The following is a 22,489-nucleotide window of genomic DNA, read 5'->3' as shown; positions in this document are numbered from 1 at the left end:
GCAGACACGGGATGCTTCAGAGACGAAGAGGCCGGCCTTCCACAGGATCCGGCACCAAAAGCGACACAAGACATGCCGACGACCAACACCAAGAGCAACTTCGTCGCCTGCACGACACAAAATCAAGCAATCTCAATGTTGCAGAAAGTAAAACTACATGTTGCTATTTACAAGTGATGATGATCCATTGACTCACTGCGATTTTGCAAGTTGTCTCAAAGTCAAACTACATGTTGCTTTTCCATTGGCTGAGGTGCAGAGTCTGCAGGGCAACTCGACCACCTGTATATATTGTAAGTAGTATAATATGGTGTTCCTACAGTGAGATTATGTATAAGCATTTGGGTAGAAGTCAGTCAACGATACATATCATCAAACCAAGAGCTGTCTCAAATTAACTTTTGCCAATCTAAGAGACAAGTTGTGTGAAAAGACAATCTTTTCTCGTCAGGTTCAGAGTTTCCAGAGTTCAGATTCAACTAACCAAACACACTCCTCGCGATGCAAATAGAATAATCAGATCACTGCCACGATACCTTGAGTAAAGTGCTATGCTTATTAAGTACCAAGAAATTCCATCTCATCTTGGATCACACGCTTAATGAAGCTGTTGACTTGACCTGAGTACGTACTTACATACGAACAGTAATCTCCACCGTCCTGTCCAAATCACCAGGTGATGCCACGATGAGATCGATCATCCTAGTGCTCGTGATCACTGTCAGTTTCAGCTTGCTGCTTCCATGTCATCTCGCTGCCACAGCAGCGCGCCGTAGTGTGCTCCCCCGCGGTGCGTCGATCGCTGTCGAGGACCATGAGACCGACTTCCTAGGCTCGCCGGACGGCACGTTTAGATCTGGCTTCTACCTCGTGTCCCCGACGGTCTTCACCTTCTCCGTCTGGTTCGCGGGCGCCAAGGAAAGCGCCGTCGTTTGGACCGCCGACCGCTTGCGCCCCGTCCACAGCAAGGGCTCCCGCCTCACGCTCGACAAACACGGGGGCGCACTCGTCCTCACCGACTACGACGGCGAGCCGGTCTGGAACTCCAGTTCGGCCGGCGCACCGGCGGCCTCGCGCGTCCGGCTCGACAACAGCGGTAACCTCGTCGTGGAGGATGCCAACGGGAATAAGCTGTGGCAGAGCTTCGACTCCCCGACGGACACACTGCTCCCGAGGCAGCCGCTCAGGGCCACGACGCGCCTGGTGTCGCGCGCCGATGGCGGAAGCGACGGGCGGCTTCTTTCCTCCGGCTACTACAGCCTCGGGTTCAGCGACTACGCCATGCTCTCCCTCTTCTACGACAATGGCAACTTCTCCAGCATCTACTGGCCCAACCCCTACAACAACTACATCGACAACAAACGCAGGATCTACAACTTCTCCCGCGAGGCCGCCATGGACGCGCTGGGCCAGTTCTTCTCCAGCGACAACGCCAACTTCCAGACGGCGGACTTGGGCGCCGCCGGCATGAGGAGGAGGCTGACGCTGGACGCCGACGGCAACCTCAGGGCTTACAGCCTGCACGCGACCAAAGGGACGTGGGCCGTGTCGTGGATGGCGTTCGGTAACCCCTGCATCATCCACGGTGTGTGCGGTGCCAACGCGGTGTGCCTCTACGCGCCGGCGCCGTCCTGCGTCTGCGCCCCAGGCCACGAACGCGCCGACCGGAGCGACTGGAGTAAAGGGTGCCTGCCGATGTTCCGGCAGCACGACTGCGCGACACCGACGAAGCTGATGGAGCTTCCGCATACCGACTTTTGGGGCTACGACCTCAGCGACGGCGAGAGAACGACGTTCGACGATTGCGCCAAGAGGTGCCGGGAGCGCTGCTCGTGCGTGGGGTTCCAGCACAAGGAGCACAGCAACATGGAGTGCTACCTCAAGAGCGTCCTCTTCAACGGCAGGACGTTCCCAGGCTTGCCGGGGACGGTGTACATCAAGGTCCCGGCCGACTTTGTCGTGCCCAAGATCCACGTCCACCAATGGCAAGAGCATGTACAGGGTCAGGGTCCGCTTCACTTCTTGGAGGATAACGTCACCGGCTGCACCACCCCCCAAGGGGACCTCCTCCTCAACGTCTCTGCCTTGTCACACGACAATGGCCGCGATGCGGCGGCGAAGCCGGTGTGGCCATACCTGTACGGTTTCCTGTCTGCGATGTTCGTGGTCGAGGCCGTCGTGATAGGGCTCGGCTGCTGCTGCCTCTTCTCCAAGAAGGGGCTGTTCAGGCCGTCCTCTCCGGTGTACCCCATGGACGAAGGCTACAAGCTCATCCTCCTCACGAGCAGCTTCCAGCGGTACAGCTACGCGGCGATCAAGAAGGCCACGGCCAACTTCGCCGACGTGATAGGCCGCGGCGGTTCCGGCGTGGTGTACAAGGGCATCCTTGACGACGGCCGTGTCGTGGCTGTCAAGGAACTGACGACGAGCATCAGTCGCTGCCATGGCGAGGAGGAGTTCGAGGCGGAGCTGAGCCTGATCAGCCGGATCTACCACATGAACCTGGCGAGGATCGTCGGCTGCTGCTCCCAAGGCAAGCACCGCATCCTAGTCTCCGAGTTCATCGAGAACGGCTCGCTCGCCACCATGCTGTTCCCCGACGACAACGGCGGCGATCACGATCACGAAGTCCTCGGTTGGAGCCAGCGGTTCCGGATCGCCGTCGGCGTGGCCAGGGGCCTGGCCTACCTGCACAGCGAGTGCCTCCAGTGGATCATCCACTGCGACATGAAGCCAGAGAACATCTTGCTGGACCGAGATCTGGAGCCTAAGATCACCGACTTTGGGCTCGCCAAACTTCTTGACCGCCGGCGCGACGGTTCTGGTTCTGGTGCTCGCACGGCCGAGCTGAACAACTCGAACCCGTCGCGGCGGATCAGGGAACGAGGGGTACATGGCGCCGGAGTGGGTGTCGAACCTCGACGTCAGCGACAAGGTGGACGTGTACAGTTTCGGCGTCGTGCTGCTGGAGCTAGTGAGAGGGGTCAGGGTGGCGGACGGCGGCGAAAATACGGATGTCAGGGCCGTCACCAAGGCTGCGCGCGAGACGATGCGATCCGGCTGCGTGGAGGATCTCGTGGACGAACGGCTCGCCGGCGAGTTTAGACGTTCGCAGGTGGAGGTGCTGCTTGGGACTGCCTTGTCGTGCTTGGAGGAGGAGAGGAACCGGCGGCCGAGCATGAGCGCTGTGGTGCAGGCGCTCATCTCTGTTGAAGATGCGTGAGTGAGTCCAAAATTTGTGATCCACTCTTCTGCTTGGAGCAGAGGTCACTTACCACCAGTCTTGGTAAATCTTGTCCGAACTTTCATAAATCTTGCTCATGCGAAACTGCACATCACTTGGCCTAAATTTGTAGTTTCTCTGTCAAAATATATAATGTACCTGCAATTTCTAGTTGGTAGGTTATGTTAAATTGAGTTTGGGATCAGAATGATTTGGTTGCTTATCTAGAGGCTCAGAAACAGAATGAATTGAGTTTGGGATCAAGTCTCAGTCGACATTCGCCAAGTTGCGTCGCCATTCCTCCTAATTGTGATGAAACACGATCACTTAGCTTCCGACAAGTGACAGCCAAGTTTGTCGACGGAGACACATGAAACAATTGATAGATTGAGACGTAAGCTAATCCCAGATTTTAAATGAACAAATAACTTGTGATATACACTTTTCATGATTTTTTTACTCGGTACATGAAATCTTACGTGCACGTCATTTGGATGAAATTTACCTTCACGTTGTCATGGAGTGAATAACCTAGTCAAAATTTATAAGCGCACAGTTCATGGATTTGTTGAGGGCTTCTTATTCATAGGATAGAGAAAATTATAGAATATAAAAAGGGTGTGACTATTTTCACAATCGACTGAGAACTAGATGATGTATTCAATTTTTTGTTACAACTTATGTTGCAACTGATGACTAGCATGAATTACAAAATAAATCTAACGGTTCGGATGATTTTTCTTAGTTGCATCCCCACTTGCAACTAAAAAGTCATAGTTGTAACTTTACTTGCAACTGAAAAAAAAAACTCAGTTGCAACTAAGAAAAATCAGTTGCAACCCAACTTACAACTCATATGCACGAATCGCAATGAAATCAAACGGTGTGGAATTTAACTAGCTGAGAACTAGCAAATCCCATTAAAAAAACATAATATTGAGATGTCATGCCTACTTTCTATGGGAAGATGAAGTGTGTTTGATTGTAGTAAGGCTATTCTCCATGAGGTATGACCTAATGTTTTTTATCGGTAGGATTTGCACTAAAAGGTTCCTATAGAATTAGTTACTACTACGTATAAGATATGTTCCTATGAATCAAACAACTTGTGCAGAATTTTTTCCATAGGATCTAAATCCTACACAATTTTTATACCAATCCTGTGTGTGAATCAAAGGAGCCCTAGTGGCAAACATTTCATGCCTTGAAAAATTGCATTTGCACAATTCGTTTGCCTTGTGACTTCAATCATTGCCTTTGAACAATTCTGGTTACCGAGTAAAATACCGCAGTTACAGGCTGGTAACTGGAATTCTCAGCCACCTTTCGTAAATGAGTTTATCAGGCAAAATATCTTAATTTATTTCAATTTAAGCTTGTTTTTTAGTCCAATGTAAACAATATGTGTTTCCCCTCCGTTGTAACTCCATGCCCCGATTTATTTGTCCAATATTTTCGACTCTTTCTCCCCTAAACATCATACCCAAAATGTTAAAATATTATCGAGTTTGAAATTAAAATTTTATTTGAGAATCTCATCTGATATTTGATGGTCCCCAACTGAGATTTTTTTTTTCCATATCGGTACCCACGTCCTTGGTCGAAATAGGTTCGCAGACTCATGGGCTAGTTTTGTGTGGTAAGTTAGGAGCTTGCGGCTATTGTCTGGAACTGGAGGCCTTAAGAGCATTTCCACCGGTGCGCTCCAAATAGTCGCCGACAGGGGTACCGGCACTGTCGTATGGGGGGGGGGGGGCACAACATCCTCCATTTGGGGGAGCTGCTCCCACACCGACACCCTCCATACGATAGCCCCGATAGATGATTTGAATTAAAAACTCAAATAAAAGCATAGAAATTCGAATAAGTTTTCGAATTTAAAGTTTGGGCCAACACACAGCCACCAAATTCGAATAGGTTTTCCAATATGAAATTTGGGCCAACATACGGCCACCGAATCGACGTCTAGTTCGGCTGCAAAAAAAAACAACTTCGGCTTTCAGGCCAAATGATCAGATGAACGGGGTCATGGGCGGGCTCAACCTCGATGACATCCTCATCGTCGGCGAGCCCCGGCGGTAGCTCCATCTCCGCAAACGGATCCACGGTTGCCGGGGCAGGCATGAACGTCAACGGTGCGGGGGGAGGCATGAACGTTGACGGTGCCGGCGGAGTCATGAACGTCGAGGGTGCCGGGGGAGACGCCGACGCAGCTCGCGCCGCCATCACCTCTTGGCCGATGCGCTCGTGGTACATCCCGTGCCACGCTCTCGCCAACGGGTCCATCTTCTCCATGTCGGCCATCAAGATCTTGGATTCTTGAGGCATCTTGGCCAATGAAAGCTGTGTCGCTTCGTTGGTGGCCTTCATGGCGGCGACGTGAGCTTCCATCTTCGCCGCCTCCACCTTCTCTATCTCCAACTCGATCTTCATGTCTTGCTTGTCTAGTATTGCCTTCCACACGACGGCGACCCTATCCGCTACTTCCTTGTTCTCCATTGAGAAAGAGGATATAATCTTCTCGAGGGAGGCGTCCATAGCGGCCAATGTCGGCGCCTCATTCCTCTCGGCCTTGGCCTTCTTATTGCCAATGGGGCTCCCGGTGGAGGCGCTGGCTGGATTGACCGGCCCATCTTCCCCGTCCTTGTTGAGAGTGTAGCGGATGTCGTCCCATTTTTTGCAACCTTGTAGTTTGTTGAAGCAATGCATGAAGGGGTAATCTTTGTCCTCGTGTTGGTGCTTGTACATCTTGAGGGCGTCGAGCATCTAACAATACATGATTCAATAAAAAGATATAGAACAAGATGGACATCATCAAATAGATACACTATGATGCATTATGAAATAGACATCACCAAATGGACATAGATCATACCCAATCCACCATCGTCTTGCCGCTTTCCTTCCGGCTCTTAATTTTTTCATAGTAGCCATGGAACTTGCTACATGCCGCCTTGATGATGTTCCAACGGTGGGAGAGGGAGCCCTCGTTAAGGATCATATTGATGGTGGCGTACTCACCATAGTTCTTCTTCTCATTGAATGAATCAAGGATGCACTTATAGTACTTGCCGGAGGATTGATTGGCACCGTGATGGGGCAAAAGCTCACTTGCTTCCACGCGTCGATGAGACATTCATCCTCCAAAGACCTCCACCTAGGACCACGAGTGCCGCTGGTCCACCTGTTCATCGTCGTGGCCACGCCGGTGTCAGTGTCGATCAGCTCCTCCTGGACCTCCTCCTCCTCAGCTTCGTCCTCGTTGGCCTCTTCTTCATACTCATCGACGGGGGGGGGGGGGATACGTCCACTTTGCATCACTATTTTATATCATAATTTACTGTTATTCATTGATTTATTTCATATTTAGAGATGATACTCATGTTATTCCATCTATTTTTGCATATTTGATGATTATTGGAGAATTAACTGCCGGAGTCAGAATTCTGCTAGAAAAAGGACCATCAAGATACCATATTTCTAAAGAACAACAATTCCCAGAAAATATCCAGAAACTCCTATTTTGCCAGATGACGGAGGAAGCCAGAAGGGGAACCTGAGGGGGGCCAGGAGGGGCCCACACCACCCCTCAGCGCGGGCCACCCCTCGCCGCGCCTAGATCTGGTGTGGTGGCCTTGGCCCACCTCTGACGGTGACCCCTCGCGTATTTCATCCCCCCGAGAACCCTAAGACTGGGGGAGCGAACAACGAAATATTCTGCCGCCGCTACGGGGCGGAAAACCTAGAGAGAGAAAAGCTCTCCGGCAGGCAGAAATCTGCCGGGGAAATTCCTTCCCGGAGGGGGGAAATCGTCGCCATCGTCACCTCCATCGAGCTGGACTTCATCGGGATCATCGTCATTATCATCTCCACCACTAGCACCATCATCACCGCCATCTCCAAACCGTCCTGCTGTAATATCTTGGGTTTCATATTTGTCTAGTTCATAGGGGAAACTTTCCCGGTGTTGATTACTCCTTGTAGTTGATGCTATTGAGTGAAACCATTGAATTAAGGTTTATGTCCAGATTTTTATTCATCATTATATCACCTCTGATTATGATCCATTTGATGTCTCGTGAGTAGTTCGTTTTGTTCTTGAGGACATGGGAGAAGTCATGAAGTTAGTAGTGGAACTATGTTGGGTAATATTTAATGGTTTGTTATTTAAATTGTGGTGCTATTCTTCTAGTGGTGTCATGTGAACATCGACTACATGATACTTCACCTTTATGGGCCTAGGGGAATGCATCGAGTATTTGGCTACTAATTGTGGGGTTGCGGGGGCGACAAAAACCCAAACCCCGTTAGGAAACCGGTGCACGGGGAGTGTAGGATCTCAAAGTTTAAGGTTGTGGTTAGATTTATCTTAATTACTTTCTTGTAGTTGCGGATGCTTGCAAGGGGTATAATCACAAGTATGCATTTGTCCAATTTGGGGTAGTGCATTAGCATAGGTTCGCCCACACAACACTTGCCAACCAATGAATATTATTTAGCAATGTGAAGAGAAAGAAGTTGACGAGATTCCCGTGTGTCCTTAGGAACATTTAGTCATCATAAGTACAACAACTGGCTTGTCCTTTTCTATAGAAAGGATTGGGCCACTCGCTGCAATTATTATTACTATCTTTTATTTACTTGTACTTTATTTATTTGCAATACCAAATACCACTGAAAACCTGTTTGCTAGTGTTTATAGTGAATCATTGATCGAAACTGCTTGTCAACACCTTCTGCTCCTCGTTGGGTTTGACACTCTTATTTATTGAAAGTACTATGATACCCACCTATACTTGTGGGTCATCAAGACTATTTTCTGGAACCGTTGTCGGGGAGTGAAGCGCTATTGAAGAGTGGAATTGGTAAATAAAACTTTTATTGTAAGTGATGTTTTTATTTTTGTCTGCTACTGCTTTATTTCATCATGGAGACGTCTCCACTTGACTCCCTATTCGGGATTACTACTACCACTGCTACGGTAGTAGATGAACCGCCGCATGCTCAATTGGATCCTTTTAAAATACCTATGAAAATTGTTGAACATGTTATGAATAGCTGCTATTTAGGAGATTGAACTGTCCATCCGGGTGATTATTTACTTTTTATACATGAATTATGCGAGTTGTTCAAGTGTGCAGGTATCTCAATGGACCAAGTTAAGAGGAAGTTATTCTCTTTATCACTTAAGGTAAGAGCCGCGAAATGGTATAAGATGCTGAAGAATGGCCAATCTATTGGATGGGAGGAAATTGTACCTCTCTTTTATTCTAAATTCTATCCTCCAAGTGAGATTCATAAAGTTCAGAATCAAATATATAATTTTTGGCATCAAGATGGAGAGAGTATTTCCCAAGCGTGGGGGATACTGAAGTAACTAATGCTCAAATGCCCCATTCATGAGCTCCCCAATAATATTGTTATTAATAAGTTCTATGCAAGGCTTTCTCTTCATGATAAGGATTTATTGAATGCTTCTTGTTCTGGATCATTTACACGTATGAAATAAGAAGCTAAATGGGATCTTCTCGACCGCATTCAGGAAAATACTGAAGGATGGGAGAATGATAAAGGAAGAAAGTCAGGTATACATTATGATTATGAAATCTTTTATGCAAACTGATGACTTTCGTAATACTAGTGCTGTTTATGGTCTTGATTCTCAAATTCTTGCAAATTGTTTTAAGGTTTTTGCCTCTTATCTTGATGTTCCCCAAAAGGAGTGGAACAAGTACCATGCACCTTATAAAGATATTGTTAATTGTGTTCCTGCTAGAAATATTGAAGTTTGTACTGTTGATCGTGTTTTGCCTGAACCTTATATTAAGAAAGTACCTTTCCTTGTGAAGGTAAAGGAATATTCTATTATAACTAGTGTGGTTAATAAATAAAAGTAAAAAAAGAAAGCTATAGAACCTGATGTGAAGCATTATCATTACTAGTGGTGGTAATAGTCCAAACTTTAACTACATTATTCTCTTTAGCTAGTTTTTCCTCTTTTTCCCACCTAGCATGCAATTCAGCCATCAATCTAATATTTTCATTAATTCGAACTTGGATGGCGTTTGCTGTAGTAACAATTTTATTATCATTATCCTTATTAGGCATAACTTTCAATTTTAAAAGATCAACATCGAGAGGCAAGTCTATCAACCTTAGAAGCAAGAATATCAATTTTATCAAGCTTTTCCTCAACAGATTTGTTAAAAGCAGTTTGTGTACTAATAAATTCTTTAAGCATGGCTTCAAGACTAGGGGGTACATTCCTATTATTGTTGTAAGAATTTCCATAAGAATTACCATAACCATTACCATTAGCAGAAGGATATGGCATATAGTTGTTACCAGAATTATTCCTATAAGCATTGTTGTTGAAATTATTACTTTTAATGAAGTTCACATCAACATGTTCTTCTTGGGCAACCAATGAAGCTAAAGGAACATTATTAGGATCAACATTAGATCTACCATTCACAAGCATAGACATAATAGCATCAATCTTATCACTCAAGGAGGAGGTTTCTTCAACGAATTTACCTTCTTACCTTGTGGAGCCCTTTCGATGTGCCATTCGGAGTAATTTATCATCATATCATCAAGAAGCTTTGTTGCCGCCCCCAAAGTAATGGACATAAAGGTACCTCCAGCAGCTGAATCCAATAGGTTCCGCGAAGAAAAATTCAATCCTCGCATAGAAGGTTTGGATGATCATCCAAGTAGTTAGTCCATGGGTAGGGCAATTCTTCACCAAAGATTTCATTCTCTCCCATGCTTGAGCAACATGTTCATTATCCAATTGCTTAAAATTCATTATGCTACTTCTCAAAGATATAATTTTAGCGGGAGGATAATATCTACCAATGAAAGCATCTTTACATTTAGTCCATGAATCAATACTATTTCTAGGCAGAGATAGTAACCAATCTTTAGCTCTTCCTCTTAAGGAGAAAGGAAACAACTTTAATTTTATAATGTCACCATCTACATCCTTATACTTTTGCATTTCACATAGTTCAACAAAATTATTAAGATGGGCAGCAGCATCATCAGAACTAACACCAGAAAATTGCTCTCTCATAACAAGATTCAAGTAAAGCAGGTTTAATTTCAAAGAATTCTGCTGTAGTAGCAGGTGGAGCAATAGGTGTGCATAAGAAATCATTATTATTTGTGCTAGTGAAATCACACAACTTAGTATTCTCAACAGTACCCATTTTAGCAGTAGTAAATAAAGCAAACTAAATAAAGTAAATGCAAGTAACTAATTTTTTTGTGTTTTTAATATAGAGAACACAAACAAGATAATAAATAAAGTAAAACTAGTAAATAATTTTTTTGTATTTTTGATATAAAGAGCAAACAAAGCAGTAAATAAAATAAAGTAAAGAAAGACAAAAACAAAGTAAAGAGATTGGATGTGGAAGACTCCCCTTGCAGTGTGTCTTGATCTCCCCGGCAACGGCGCCAGAAAACTGTCTTGATGGCGTGTAAGACACACGTCCGTTGGGAACCCCAAGAGGAAGGTGTGATGTGTACAGCGACAAGTTTTCCTCAGTAAGAAACCAAGGTTATCGAACCAGTAGGAGTCAAGGAACACGTGAAGGTTGTTGGTGGCGGAGTGTAGTGCGGCGCAACACCAGGGATTCCGGCGCCAACGTGGAACCTGCACAACACAATCAAAATACTTTGCCCCAACGTAACGAGTGAGGTTGTCAATCTCACCGGCTTGCTGTAAACAAAGGATTAGATGTATAGTGTGGATGATGATGTTTGTTTGCGAAGAACAAGTAAAGAACAAGTATTGCAAGTAGATTGTATTTCGGATGTAAAGAATGGACCGGGGTCCACAGTTCACTAGTGGTGTCTCTCCGATAAGAAATAGCATGTTGGGTGAACAAATTGCAGTTGGGCAATTGACAAATAAAGAAGGCATAACAATGCACATACATATATCACGATGAGTACTATGAGATTTAATCAGAGCATTACGACAAAGTACATAGACCGCTATCCAGACATGCATCTATGCCTAAAAAGTCCACCTTCGCTTTATCATCCGAACCCCTTCCAGTATTAAGTTGCAAACAATGGACAGCTTGCATTAAGTATGGTGCGTAATGTAATCAACACAAATATCCTTAGACAAAGCATTGATGTTTTATCCCTAGTGGCAACAGCACATCCACAACCTTAGAACTTTCTCGTCACTGTCCCGCATTCAATGGAGGCATGAACCCACTATCAAGCATAAATACTCCCTCTTGGAGTCACAAGTATCAACTTGGCCAGAGCCTCTACTAGCAACGGAGAGCATGCAAGAACATAAACAACATATATGATAGATTGATAATCAACTTGACATAGTATTCAATATTCATCGGATCCCAACAAACACAACATGTAGCATTACAAATAGATGATCTTGATCATGATAGGCAGCTCACAAGATCTAACATGATAGCACAATGAGGAGAAGACAACCATCTAGCTACTGCTATGGACCCATAGTCCGAGGGTGAACTACTCACACATCGATCCAGAGGCGATCATGGTGATGAAGAGTCCTCCGGGAGATGATTCCCCTCTCCGGCAGGGTGCCGGAGGCGATCTCCTGAATCCCCCGAGATGGGATTGGCGGCGGTGGCGTCTCTGGAAGGTTTTCCGTATCGTGGCTCTCGGTACTGGGGTATTCGCGACGGAGGCTTTAAGTAGGCGGAAGGGCGGAGTCGGAGGGCTGACGGGGGCCCCACACCATAGGGCGGCGCGGGCCCACCCTTGGCCGCGCGGCCCTGTGGTGTCGGCGCCCTGTCGCCCCACTTCGTTTCTCCCTCGGTCTTCTGGAAGCTTCGTGGAAAAATAAGACCCTGGGCGTTGATTTCTCCCAATTCCGAGAATATTTCCTTTGTAGGATTTCTGAAACCAAAAACAGCAGAAAACAGAATCGGCTCTTCGGCATCTCGTCAATAGGTTAGTGCCGAAAAATGCATAATAATGACATAAAGTGTGTATAAAACATGTGAGTATCATCATAAAAGTAGCATGGAACATAAGAAATTATAGATACGTTTGAGACGTATCACTCCCCTGTGACTCCGCCATAGGTATTCCCACCATCAGTATCCGACTCGATCAGTATCAGATACTCCTCATAGTCTCCCCTACTATACTGATGGTTCTGGAACTGGGTTGTGGCGTCCTCATCCATCTCAGGATTACACCTGACTGGATCGCTATAGGTTCCCATGTATGATCCCCAATGCCAACCTGTGGAGTTCTCTATAGGAGTCTCGGAACGCTGATGGTTTCCGGATTCCTCTCCGCCCTCATATCCTCCTTGGGAACTACTAGGAAAGTACCTAGGTGTAATGGGTGTGGTTTGTTGTTCTGGATGATCAATACTAATGAAGTCACCAGCTGAATAAATTGGTGTGTGAACCTCACCCTCCATTGGTTCTTTTCCCTTCGTCTCCTCCTTGGGCTCAGTGAATTCTTCCAACATTGTGTCAATTGGTCCCGACAAATGTCGGTTCAACTGAAAGAACAATGTCAGTAGGTTGCGGCTGTTATCCATGTACTTAGCGGCTTCTGCTGGTTTTCGTTTTGCAAGCTTGAAGTGGTTAAGCATAGGATCATCTTCCTCCTCCATATGAGGAATATGTGCGAATTCGGAACCAATAAGCTCTTTAGTCTTATGTTCCCGAATATTTGTGATGGCTTTCATTATAGCTATGTGGTAGGCTGTTCTTATGGTTCTAGCCTCACCTGCTGGCATCACTACACTCATTCCTAGGGATTCTGGAAGTCTTAGTCCTACCCTACACTTCGCCAATACTGCACAATCGTAGTACATGTATTTCATTACTTGGATCTGGGGATCGCACCCTAATTCAAGTAACATAGCACGAAGAATGTCCGCGAGTCCTCCGTCATAGTCACTCAAGGTTGATTCCTTCACTTTCACGTTATTTCCTGGACGTGAACTTGCCATAGTTGGCTGTAGAATAGAAAGAATAATATTAGTAATGATGCATCATAATAGTGATAATAAAGAATTATCACACTAAAGATATGATTGTTTTATTCTCAAGTGAATATACACCATATTTTTAGACAATTCTTTACTAATCCTATTTGACTCCTAACGTTTTGTCCCATTTACTAGGTTCCAACCTAAGGTCAAAGATTTTGCTCTGATACCAACTGTGGTGACCCTGCATACCACTGCATGTTGTAGTATGCCAATCGTTGATATAACATTCACGAAGTACCAATCCGCAAATATTACATCCCTCAGAGTAGTACAACAGAACATAGCAGGTCCATAACTCATTCATTTATTATTACAAGCAACATGTACATATCATCTCGGAGTTCCTCTTGGGTCCTAAGAGGAATACTCCTGGGTTCGAGGCGAACCCAACTCATCTTACAATATAAGAGTCTTACTAGGTTATACATTTATTCTCAACGAGCAGTTAAGTACTAAGAGTTCGCACTGCTCGGTTACTACTACTATCGGATAGGTCTATGCTTGATCTCCTCCGGAACCCTCCCCGGTTCCGTAGACGATGAGGTAGTCAACTCCTTCTATACCTCCGGAGAGTTCTGGTTCTTCATAGCAGATGTCTTCTGCTCCCTCGGGGTCGTTGTTGTCCTCCTCAAGTCGATTCAGACAATCTAAGCAGGGGATTTAAGAGTGGTATGAGTACGAGCGTACTCAACAAGTTCATTATATAAAAGAGGTGTGTAATGCACTAGCTACGATATTAGACCAGAAAGTCTAATACCAATGCAGGTTTTGATAATCATTTCTTCAAGAGGTTGCTTTTATTCGGAAGAACTATGTCCGTCGGCCTTCACCGGTTTACTAGAACTTCATGGAGTTCCTTTCCGGCGAGCTGTTCGTGAGTCCAAATCCTGGAACAGGAGTGACAGGTCACGATTCATTACACTCGCGAGAGGTGTGTTGCTTTACCCATAAGAGATCTTAACCTTGGTGCCAACCGGGCAGCTTTCCCTGTCCACACTTCCTTCGGTGTGAGGCCCGGTATAAGGTCATAGCCAATCATATTCCTCCGCTACCTCGCACACCCACCCTTTGTTGCATCCCCGACCCTGGGTCCTCGCCGGTGTACTTATACCAATTAAGGATGGCCCCCGACCACGACAACAATCTAGGATCGAACCAAACTCCTTCGCCGGTAGATGAAACCCCTCATAGACCGCAATACCGTGGTGACTTTAGGCTTCCCCAGCCCACCGCTTGCTCCTCGGGCTACAAGTGTCTACGAACAATGCCGTGGGGACTTTAGGCTTCCCCAGCCCCCCGCTTGCACCCTTGGAATACAAGTGTCTACGGTAAAGCGCGTCCGTTGATGTACAAGAGGTGGAAATACAATTGACTATTCCGTCCCACTACAGATCTTATGGTTAACACGGTTATTACGGCACAAGAATCACTGGACGACATTTGTTGTTTAATCCTAGATGGATATAAACCCTTGCAATGGAACCTCCACCATATCAACACAATCGATGGTTCCATTGCCCACCACTTAGTCATATTCATAGTTATGAAAATAGTGGTTTTGCTTTTTAAGCAATAGTGATAAACATAGTACTTTGCAAGTAATTTGGTACAAATACTCAAATGACATGAGCAAGTGATGAACTTGCTCGAACACCGCAAAGTGTTGCGGTTGGATGGTGTGGACTGACCCTTGTCCTCTGTTGCTGAAAAATAGCATCATTGTCCGATAAGGGCAATGGTTAAAGAAGCAATTATGCATGATTCAACTTTTAGGGTTTGTTCCCCCCTTCTGGTGTCTTATCATTTTATGTCAGAGGTAAATACTAAGAACAATTTAGGGATACTCTGTTTAGGGTAAAATACTACCTTGAAATGTTGTCAAGGTGTTTTTAAAGTCCAAAAGAGTTTATGGACTTAATTTCATTATTGAAAATATAAAGTGTGATTTTAATGATTATTATAATCATCAAATTAGGACTTATTCATAGTGGTCTTCAAAAATTCATTTTTATATTTTATTCTGATAGAGAATTTTATGCTGAGCAGTTTTCATATTTTTATTTATTTTTTTAGATCTATATCCTACTTTATAAACTTCTTAGAAATACTCACTTAAATGGGTATTTTGGAAATGTCCAAAATACCCCTCGGGCCCACCTGTCAGGCGGCCGAGCTGGTTACCAGCCCACTGGGCTCGGTCCAACCGACCCAGTCGCCTCGTCTCCTCGCCGCTACCTAACCCTAATCCCTTTTCGGCTCCCGCGACACCGAAATCGCCTCCACCGTCACCGATTAACTCCGACCGTCTTCGGCCATCGCCGGCGACGAGATGGTGCGGATCTGGACCGCCTCTCGACGGTGAACATGGTGGTCCGCGTCGATCTGACGCCCGTGTCCTCGTTTGCTCGCCATCGACCCTCCCGTGCGCCTGGCTTTCGGCGTTCGCCGCTGCCGTGCGTTGGATGTCGTGGACCTTCCTCCTGGCGCTCCCCTGGGCGCGTGGTGCTGCGCTGGGGTGCTGTGGTGGTCGCCGTGGCTTGGCTTGGCCAGGCCTGGTGCCGCCGTGTGCCCTGGCGTGCGCCGCCATGGCCGCCATGGCCGCCATGGCCGCCATGGCCGTGTCGACCATCTCCTCCCCGGTAAGTGCTCCTCCTTCTCCTCTGCTACCTGTTCTACCTCTTCTCCTTCCTCTAGATGCCCTGGCATTCATCTGGTTGTGCTGCTCTTGCTCCTGCGCCAGGCTAGCTCTGGTGCTGCTATGGTGTGCTAGTTGCTGCTGCCATATGCGCCATGGATTCTAGCTGCTGTGCTTGTGCTTCTGCTATGCGTATGCTGCTGTTGTGCATATGCTGCTTCTGTGTGTGCTGATCTTCTTTATGTCTTGCTGTTGTAACTCATGAGCTCTTGCTCATGAGCATACTGTGATGCTTATGCTCAATTAAGTTGCTCCTGCTGTTGCTATGTGTATCATGCCTCTCCTGTGTGTGCATTTCCTTGCCCCTGGCTTGATTATTATGCATAATCCTTGCATAATGCAAGTGCCAGTGCTTCTTATTGGCTAACCCCTTGTGCTGTGGTTCATATTAATGCCCTGTTGAGCATGCTTGCTACAAGATATCACCATCTTTGGATGGTTTGCTCCTGTATATGACTGGTTTAATTATCTGTGATATATTTGTTAATGTCCTGTGGCTGAGTAATTCATTATTGTTAAGATATTGTTGCTGGGCTGAGCTGTAACATGCTCTGTGATGCTTTAGCAAGCTCCTGATGATCAGATGATCATCAGTTGCTTGTAAAGGCTGCTTTTTAGTGTCTGTGCCTGACAAGGGATTAACTTGTCAATGCCTACGGGTTATAGGCTAGGGTTTAGTTAGAAGTAGAGGGCAAGTAGATCTCGAAGGTTTCAGCCGAAAAGTACTCGACGATTATGAAAACTAGGGTTTTTGAACAATACATCTAGACCACAAGCATCATCATATGAATCTCAATCATGTAAGGCAGCTCCTTGGGAGTTATTGTATTGAAGCACATAGAGGAGAGATGAACCACATAGCTACCGAGGTACGGCCCCGACCTCGATGGAGAACTACTCCCTCCTCATGGGGCATGACGGCGGTGATGAAGATGGCGGTGGAGATGGCGGCGGTGTCGATGGAGACGCCTTCGGGGGCACTTCCCTCGCCCAGGACGGGTGCGGGAACGAGAGACTCCTGTCCCCCGGATGCGCGGCCGCGATGGCGGCGGCTGCAGGAAGGTTTTCCCGTATCGTGGTTTTCGCCTCGAGGGGGTTTCCGCGACGGAGAGGCTTTCAGTGGCGGAAGAGGCGGAGTCGGGGGGCTAGACGAGGGGCCCACACCATAGGGCGGCGCGGCGGGGGGCACTGGGCCGCGCCGGCCTGCTTGGCGCAGGGGCCCTCGTGGCCCTACCGTGCAGTCCTTCCCGAGTGTTGGACTGCCAGGTGAGAATAGGACCACAGGTCTTCGTTTCGTCAATTCGAAATATTTCGATTTACTAGGATTTCTGAAACCAAAAAGCAGCGAAGAAGACGGAAGCGGCACTTCGGCATCTTGTTAATAGGTTAGTTCCGGAAGAAAATGCCACGAATATGACATAAAGTGTGCATAAAACATGCAGGTATCATCAATAATATGGCATAGAGCATATAGAAATTATCGACACGTCGGAGACGGCCAGACAAGGCGTTCAGCCGCTGTGTACGGTTGGGGACGCCGCGGCACTTCTCCCCGGCGCTCCACTGGGCGCGTGGTGCGCTGGGGGTGCCGCGGGTGGTCGCCGCGGGCTTGGCTTGGCCGGGGGCACTGGTGCCAGCCGCGGTGCCCATGCGTGCGTCCGCGCGTGGTCGCCATGGCCGTGTCGACCATCTCCTCCCGTGGGAGTGCTCCTCCTTCTCCTCTCAAGCTATGCGTTCTACCTCTTCTCCTTCCTTCCGGGACGCCTGCTGGCATCCAACTTATTGTGTTGTCAGCCTGCTACGCCTATGTGCTCTCTAGCTGCGTTGTGCTTGTGGGTGCTGCCGCATGCTCGCCGTGCTTTCTGGGCCGACCATGGATTCCTAGGCCATGCCGCTCTACACATACCGGGCTACGCCCCTTTGCTAGGGGTCGCTGTCGGCGTGTGACTAGCTTTGCCTTGCACTTCTGCTCATGATTTCCGGTTGATACGTCTCCAACGTATCGATAATTTCTTGTGTTCCATGCCACATTATTGATGTTATCTACATGTTTTATGCACACTTTATATCATATTCGTGCATTTTACGGAACTAACCTATTAACAAGATGCCGAAGTGCCGATTCTTTGTTTTATGCTGTTTTTGGTTTCAGAAATCCTAGTAAAGAAATATTCTCGGAATTGGACGAAATAAAAGCCCGGAGGCCTATTTTCTCACGAAGCTTCCGGAAGACCGAAGACGAGACGAAGAGGGGCCACGGGGTGGCCAAACCCTAGGGCGGCGCGGCCCCCCCCTGGCCGCGCCGGCCACGTGGTGTGGGCCCCCGTGCCGCCTCTCGACTTGCCCTTCCGCCTACAAATAGCCTCCGTGACGAAACCCCCGGTGCGAGAGCCACGATACGGAAAACATTGCGAGACGCCGTCGCCGCCGATCCCATCTCGGGGGATCACTGGAGATCGCCTCCGGCACCTGCTGCGGAGAGGGGAATCATCTCCCGGAGGACTCTACGCCGCCATGGTCGCCTCCGGAGTGATGAGTGAGTAGTCTACCCCTGGACTATGGGTCCATAGCGGTAGCTAGATGGTTGTCTTCTCCCCATTGTGCTATCATTGTCGGATCTTGTGAGCTGCCTATCATGATCAAGATCATCTATATGTAATTCTATATGTTGCGTTTGTTGGGATCCGATGAATAGAGAATACTTGTTATGTTGATTATCAAAGTTATACATGTGTTGTTTATGATCTTGCATGCTCTCCGTTATTAGTAGATGCTACGGCCAAGTAGATGCTTTTAACTCCAAGAGGGAGTACTTATGCTCGATAGTGGGTTCATGCACGCATTGACACACAGGACGGTGACGAGAAAGTTCTAAGGTTGTGTTGTCTTTGTTGCCACTAGGGATAAAACATTGATGCTATGTCTAAGGATGTAGTTGTTGATTACATTACGCACCATACTTAATGCAATTGTCTGTTGCTTTGCAACTTAATGCGGAGGGGTTCGGATGATAACACTGAAGGTGGACTTTTTAGGCATAGATGCGGTTGGATGGCGGTCTATGTACTTTGTCGTAATGCCCAATTAAATCTCACTATACTCATCATGATATGTATGTGCATTGTCATGCTCTCTTTATTTGTCAATTGCCCAAGCTGTAATTTGTTCACCCAACATGCTTGTTCGTCTTATGGGAGAGACACCTCTAGTGAGCTGTGGACCCCGGTCCAATTCTCTTTCTTGAAATACAATCTACTTGCAATACTTGTTTCTCTTGTTTTCTCTGCAAACAATCATCTTCCACACAATACGGTTAATCCTTTGTTACGACAAGCCGGTGAGATTGACAACCTCCTTTGTTTCGTTGGGGCAAAGTAGTTTGGTTGTGTTGTGCGGGTTCCACGTTGGCGCCGGAATCTACGGTGTTGCGCCGCACTACATCCCGCCGCCATCAACCTTCAACGTGCTTCTTGGCTCCTCCTGGTTCGATAAACCTTGGTTTCTTTACGAGGGAAAACTTGCTGCTTGTGCTCATCATACCTTCCTCTTGGGGTTGCCCAACGAACGTGTGAAATACACGCCATCAAGCATATTTTTACGGCGCCGTTGCCGGGGAGATCAAGACACGGCTGCAAGGGAGTCTCCACTTCTCAATCTCTTTACTTTGTTTTTGTCTTGCTTTATTTTATTTACTACTTTGTTTGCTGCACTAAATCAAAATACAAAAAAATTAGTTGCTAGTTTTACTTTATTTGCTATCTTGTTTGCTATATCGAAAACACAAAAAAATTAGTTTACTTGCATTTACTTTACTTATTTCATCATGTATTGCTTTGATTTTACTACTAAAGAACATACTGGTAATACTTGAGTCTATAGTTGGGAGTAATAATATAGTAATGAATTCTTTGCACACCATTGTTAGATACTGATTGAAAATTCTGAAGATTAGAACACTTGGTAGATCTTTAGCTCCTAAGCTTAATGGGAAGTATTGCTATGATGCTTTGCATCTTAGTTCGCTGATGATATGGAAAGCTAAATTTGTTGATGCTAATCTCTATAAGCTAACATATTGTTTGTCACACTATGGTCATATGGAAGAGGAAAAGAATAGATTTTATGATTAGCTACCCTTCTTAGATGAATTTGTTGATCTCCCACTACAAGCTAATAAAATTGATTATGCTTATGTGGAAGTAATAATTTTATGCATGAGACTCATGATAAGAATGCTTTATGTGATAGTTATATTGTAGAGTTTGCTCATGTTGCTACTGAAAGTTATTATAGAGATTGGTTGGAGGGAGATCAAAGCTACCAAATACTCATGTATAGCTCCTATGCTATGAATGATGCACTTGTAATATCTTCTATGCTTGTACTTTGCTCTTCATGAACTTGTTTGATTTACAAGATTCCTATGACTAATGAGGAAGCATGTTGAGACTTAAATGTGTTCTAATATTATGCCTCGTTGATGACTCTCTTTTGCTTCAAATACTATTCCTTGCGATGTGCATCGATTACAACTTTGCAGCCCATCTTAATGGCTATAAAGAAAAGAACTTCTTGGGAGATAACCCATGTTATTACCTACAGTACTTTGTTTTTATTTTGTGTCTTGGAAGTTGTTTACTACTGTAGCAACCTCTCCTTATCTTAGTTTTGAGTTTTGTTGTGCCAAGTTAAGCCGTTGATAGAAAAGTAAGTACTAGATTTGGATTACTGCGCAGTTCCAGATTTCTTTGCTGTCACGAATCTGAGCCCACTGCCCTGCAGGAAGCTCAGAAAATTATGCCAATTTACGTGCATGATCCTCAGATATGTACGCAACTTTCATTCAATTTGAGCATTTTCATTTGAGCAAGTCTGGTGCCATTTTAAAATTCGTCAATACGAACTGTTCTGTTTTGACAGATTCTGCCTTTTATTTCGCATTGCCTCTTTCGCTATGTTGGATGAATTTCTTTGATCCACTAATGTCCAGTAGCATTATGCAATGTCCAGAAGTGTTAAGAATGATTGTGTCACCTCTGAATATGTCAATTTATATTGTGCACTAACCCTCTAATGAGTTGTTTCGAGTTTGGTGTGGAGGAAGTTTTCAAGGATCAAGAGAGGAGTATGATGCAACATGATCAAGGAGAGTGAAAGCTCTAAGCTTGGGGATGCACCCGGTGGTTCACCCCTGCATATATCAAGAAGACTCAAGCGTCTAAGCTTGGGGATGCCCAAGGCATCCCCTTCTTCATCAACAAATTATCGGGTTCCTCCCTGAAACTACATTTTTATTCGGCCACATCTTATGTGCTTTTTCTTGGAGCGTCGGTTTGTTTTTGTTTTTGTTTTGTTTGAATAAAATGGATCCTAGCATTCACTTTATGGGAGAGATACACACTCCGCTGTAGCATATGGACAAATATGTCCTTGGTTTCTACTCATAGTATTCATGGCGAAGTTTCTCCTTCGTTAAATTGTTATATGGTTGGAATTGGAAAATGATACATGTAGTAATTGCTATAAATGTCTTGGGTAATGTGATACTTGGCAATTGTTGTGCTCATGTTTAAGCTCTTGCATCATATGCTTTGCACCCATTAATGAAGAAATACATAGAGCATGCTAAAATTTGGTTTGCATATTTGGTTTCTCTAAGGTCTAGATAATTTCTAGTATTGAGTTTGAACAACAAGGAAGACGGTGTAGAGTCTTATAATGCTTTCAATATGTCTTTTATGTGAGTTTTGCTGCACCGGTTCATCCTTGTGTTTGTTTCAAATAAGCCTTGCTAGCCTAAACCTTGTATCGAGAGGGAATACTTCTCATGCATCCAAAATACTTGAGCCAACCACTATGCCATTTGTGTCCACCATACCTACCTACTACATGGTATTTTCCAGCCATTCCAAAGTAAATTGCTTGAGTGCTACCTTTAAAATTCCATCATTCACCTTTGCAATATATAGCTCATGGGACAAATAGCTTAAAAACTATTGTGGTATTGAATATGTAATTATGCACTTTATCTCTTATTAAGTTGCTTGTTGTGCGATAACCATGTTCTGCGGGAACGCCATCAACTCATTGTTGAATTTCATGTGAGTTGCTATGCATGTTCGTCTTGTACGAAGTAAGGGCGATCTACATTGAGTTGAATGGTTTGAGCATGCATATTGTGAGAGAAGAACATTGGGCCGCTAACTAAAGCCATGTTCCATGGTGGAAGTTTCGAGTTTTGGACAAACATCCTCAAATCTCTAATGAGAAAAGAATTAATTGTTGTTGAATGCTTAAAGCATTAAAAGAGAGTCCATTATCTGTTGTCTATGTTGTCCCGGTATGGATGTCTAAGTTGAGAATAATCAAAAGCGAGAAATCCAAATGCGAGCTTTCTCCTTAGACCTTTGTACGGGCGGCATAGAGGTACCCCTTTGTGATACTTGGTTAAAGCATATGTATTGCGGTGATAATCCAGGTAGTCCAAGCTAATTAGGACAAGGTGCGAGCACTATTAGTACACTATGCATGAGGCTTGCAA

General features: G+C 45.7%; 1 pseudogene; it reads left to right on the top strand.

The window, feature by feature from the left end:
• The first annotated feature begins 687 nt into the window (after positions 1-687).
• LOC124696311 lies at positions 688-3,223 on the top strand (annotated as a pseudogene).
• The last annotated feature ends 19,266 nt before the right edge of the window (positions 3,224-22,489 follow it).

The sequence above is a fragment of the Lolium rigidum genome, chromosome 3 (assembly GCF_022539505.1).
Source record: "Lolium rigidum isolate FL_2022 chromosome 3, APGP_CSIRO_Lrig_0.1, whole genome shotgun sequence".
In the NCBI taxonomy this organism is placed as follows: domain Eukaryota; kingdom Viridiplantae; phylum Streptophyta; class Magnoliopsida; order Poales; family Poaceae; genus Lolium; species Lolium rigidum.
The sequence above is the reverse complement of the archived record's forward strand: the minus strand, read 5'-3'. Positions and strand labels throughout refer to the sequence as shown.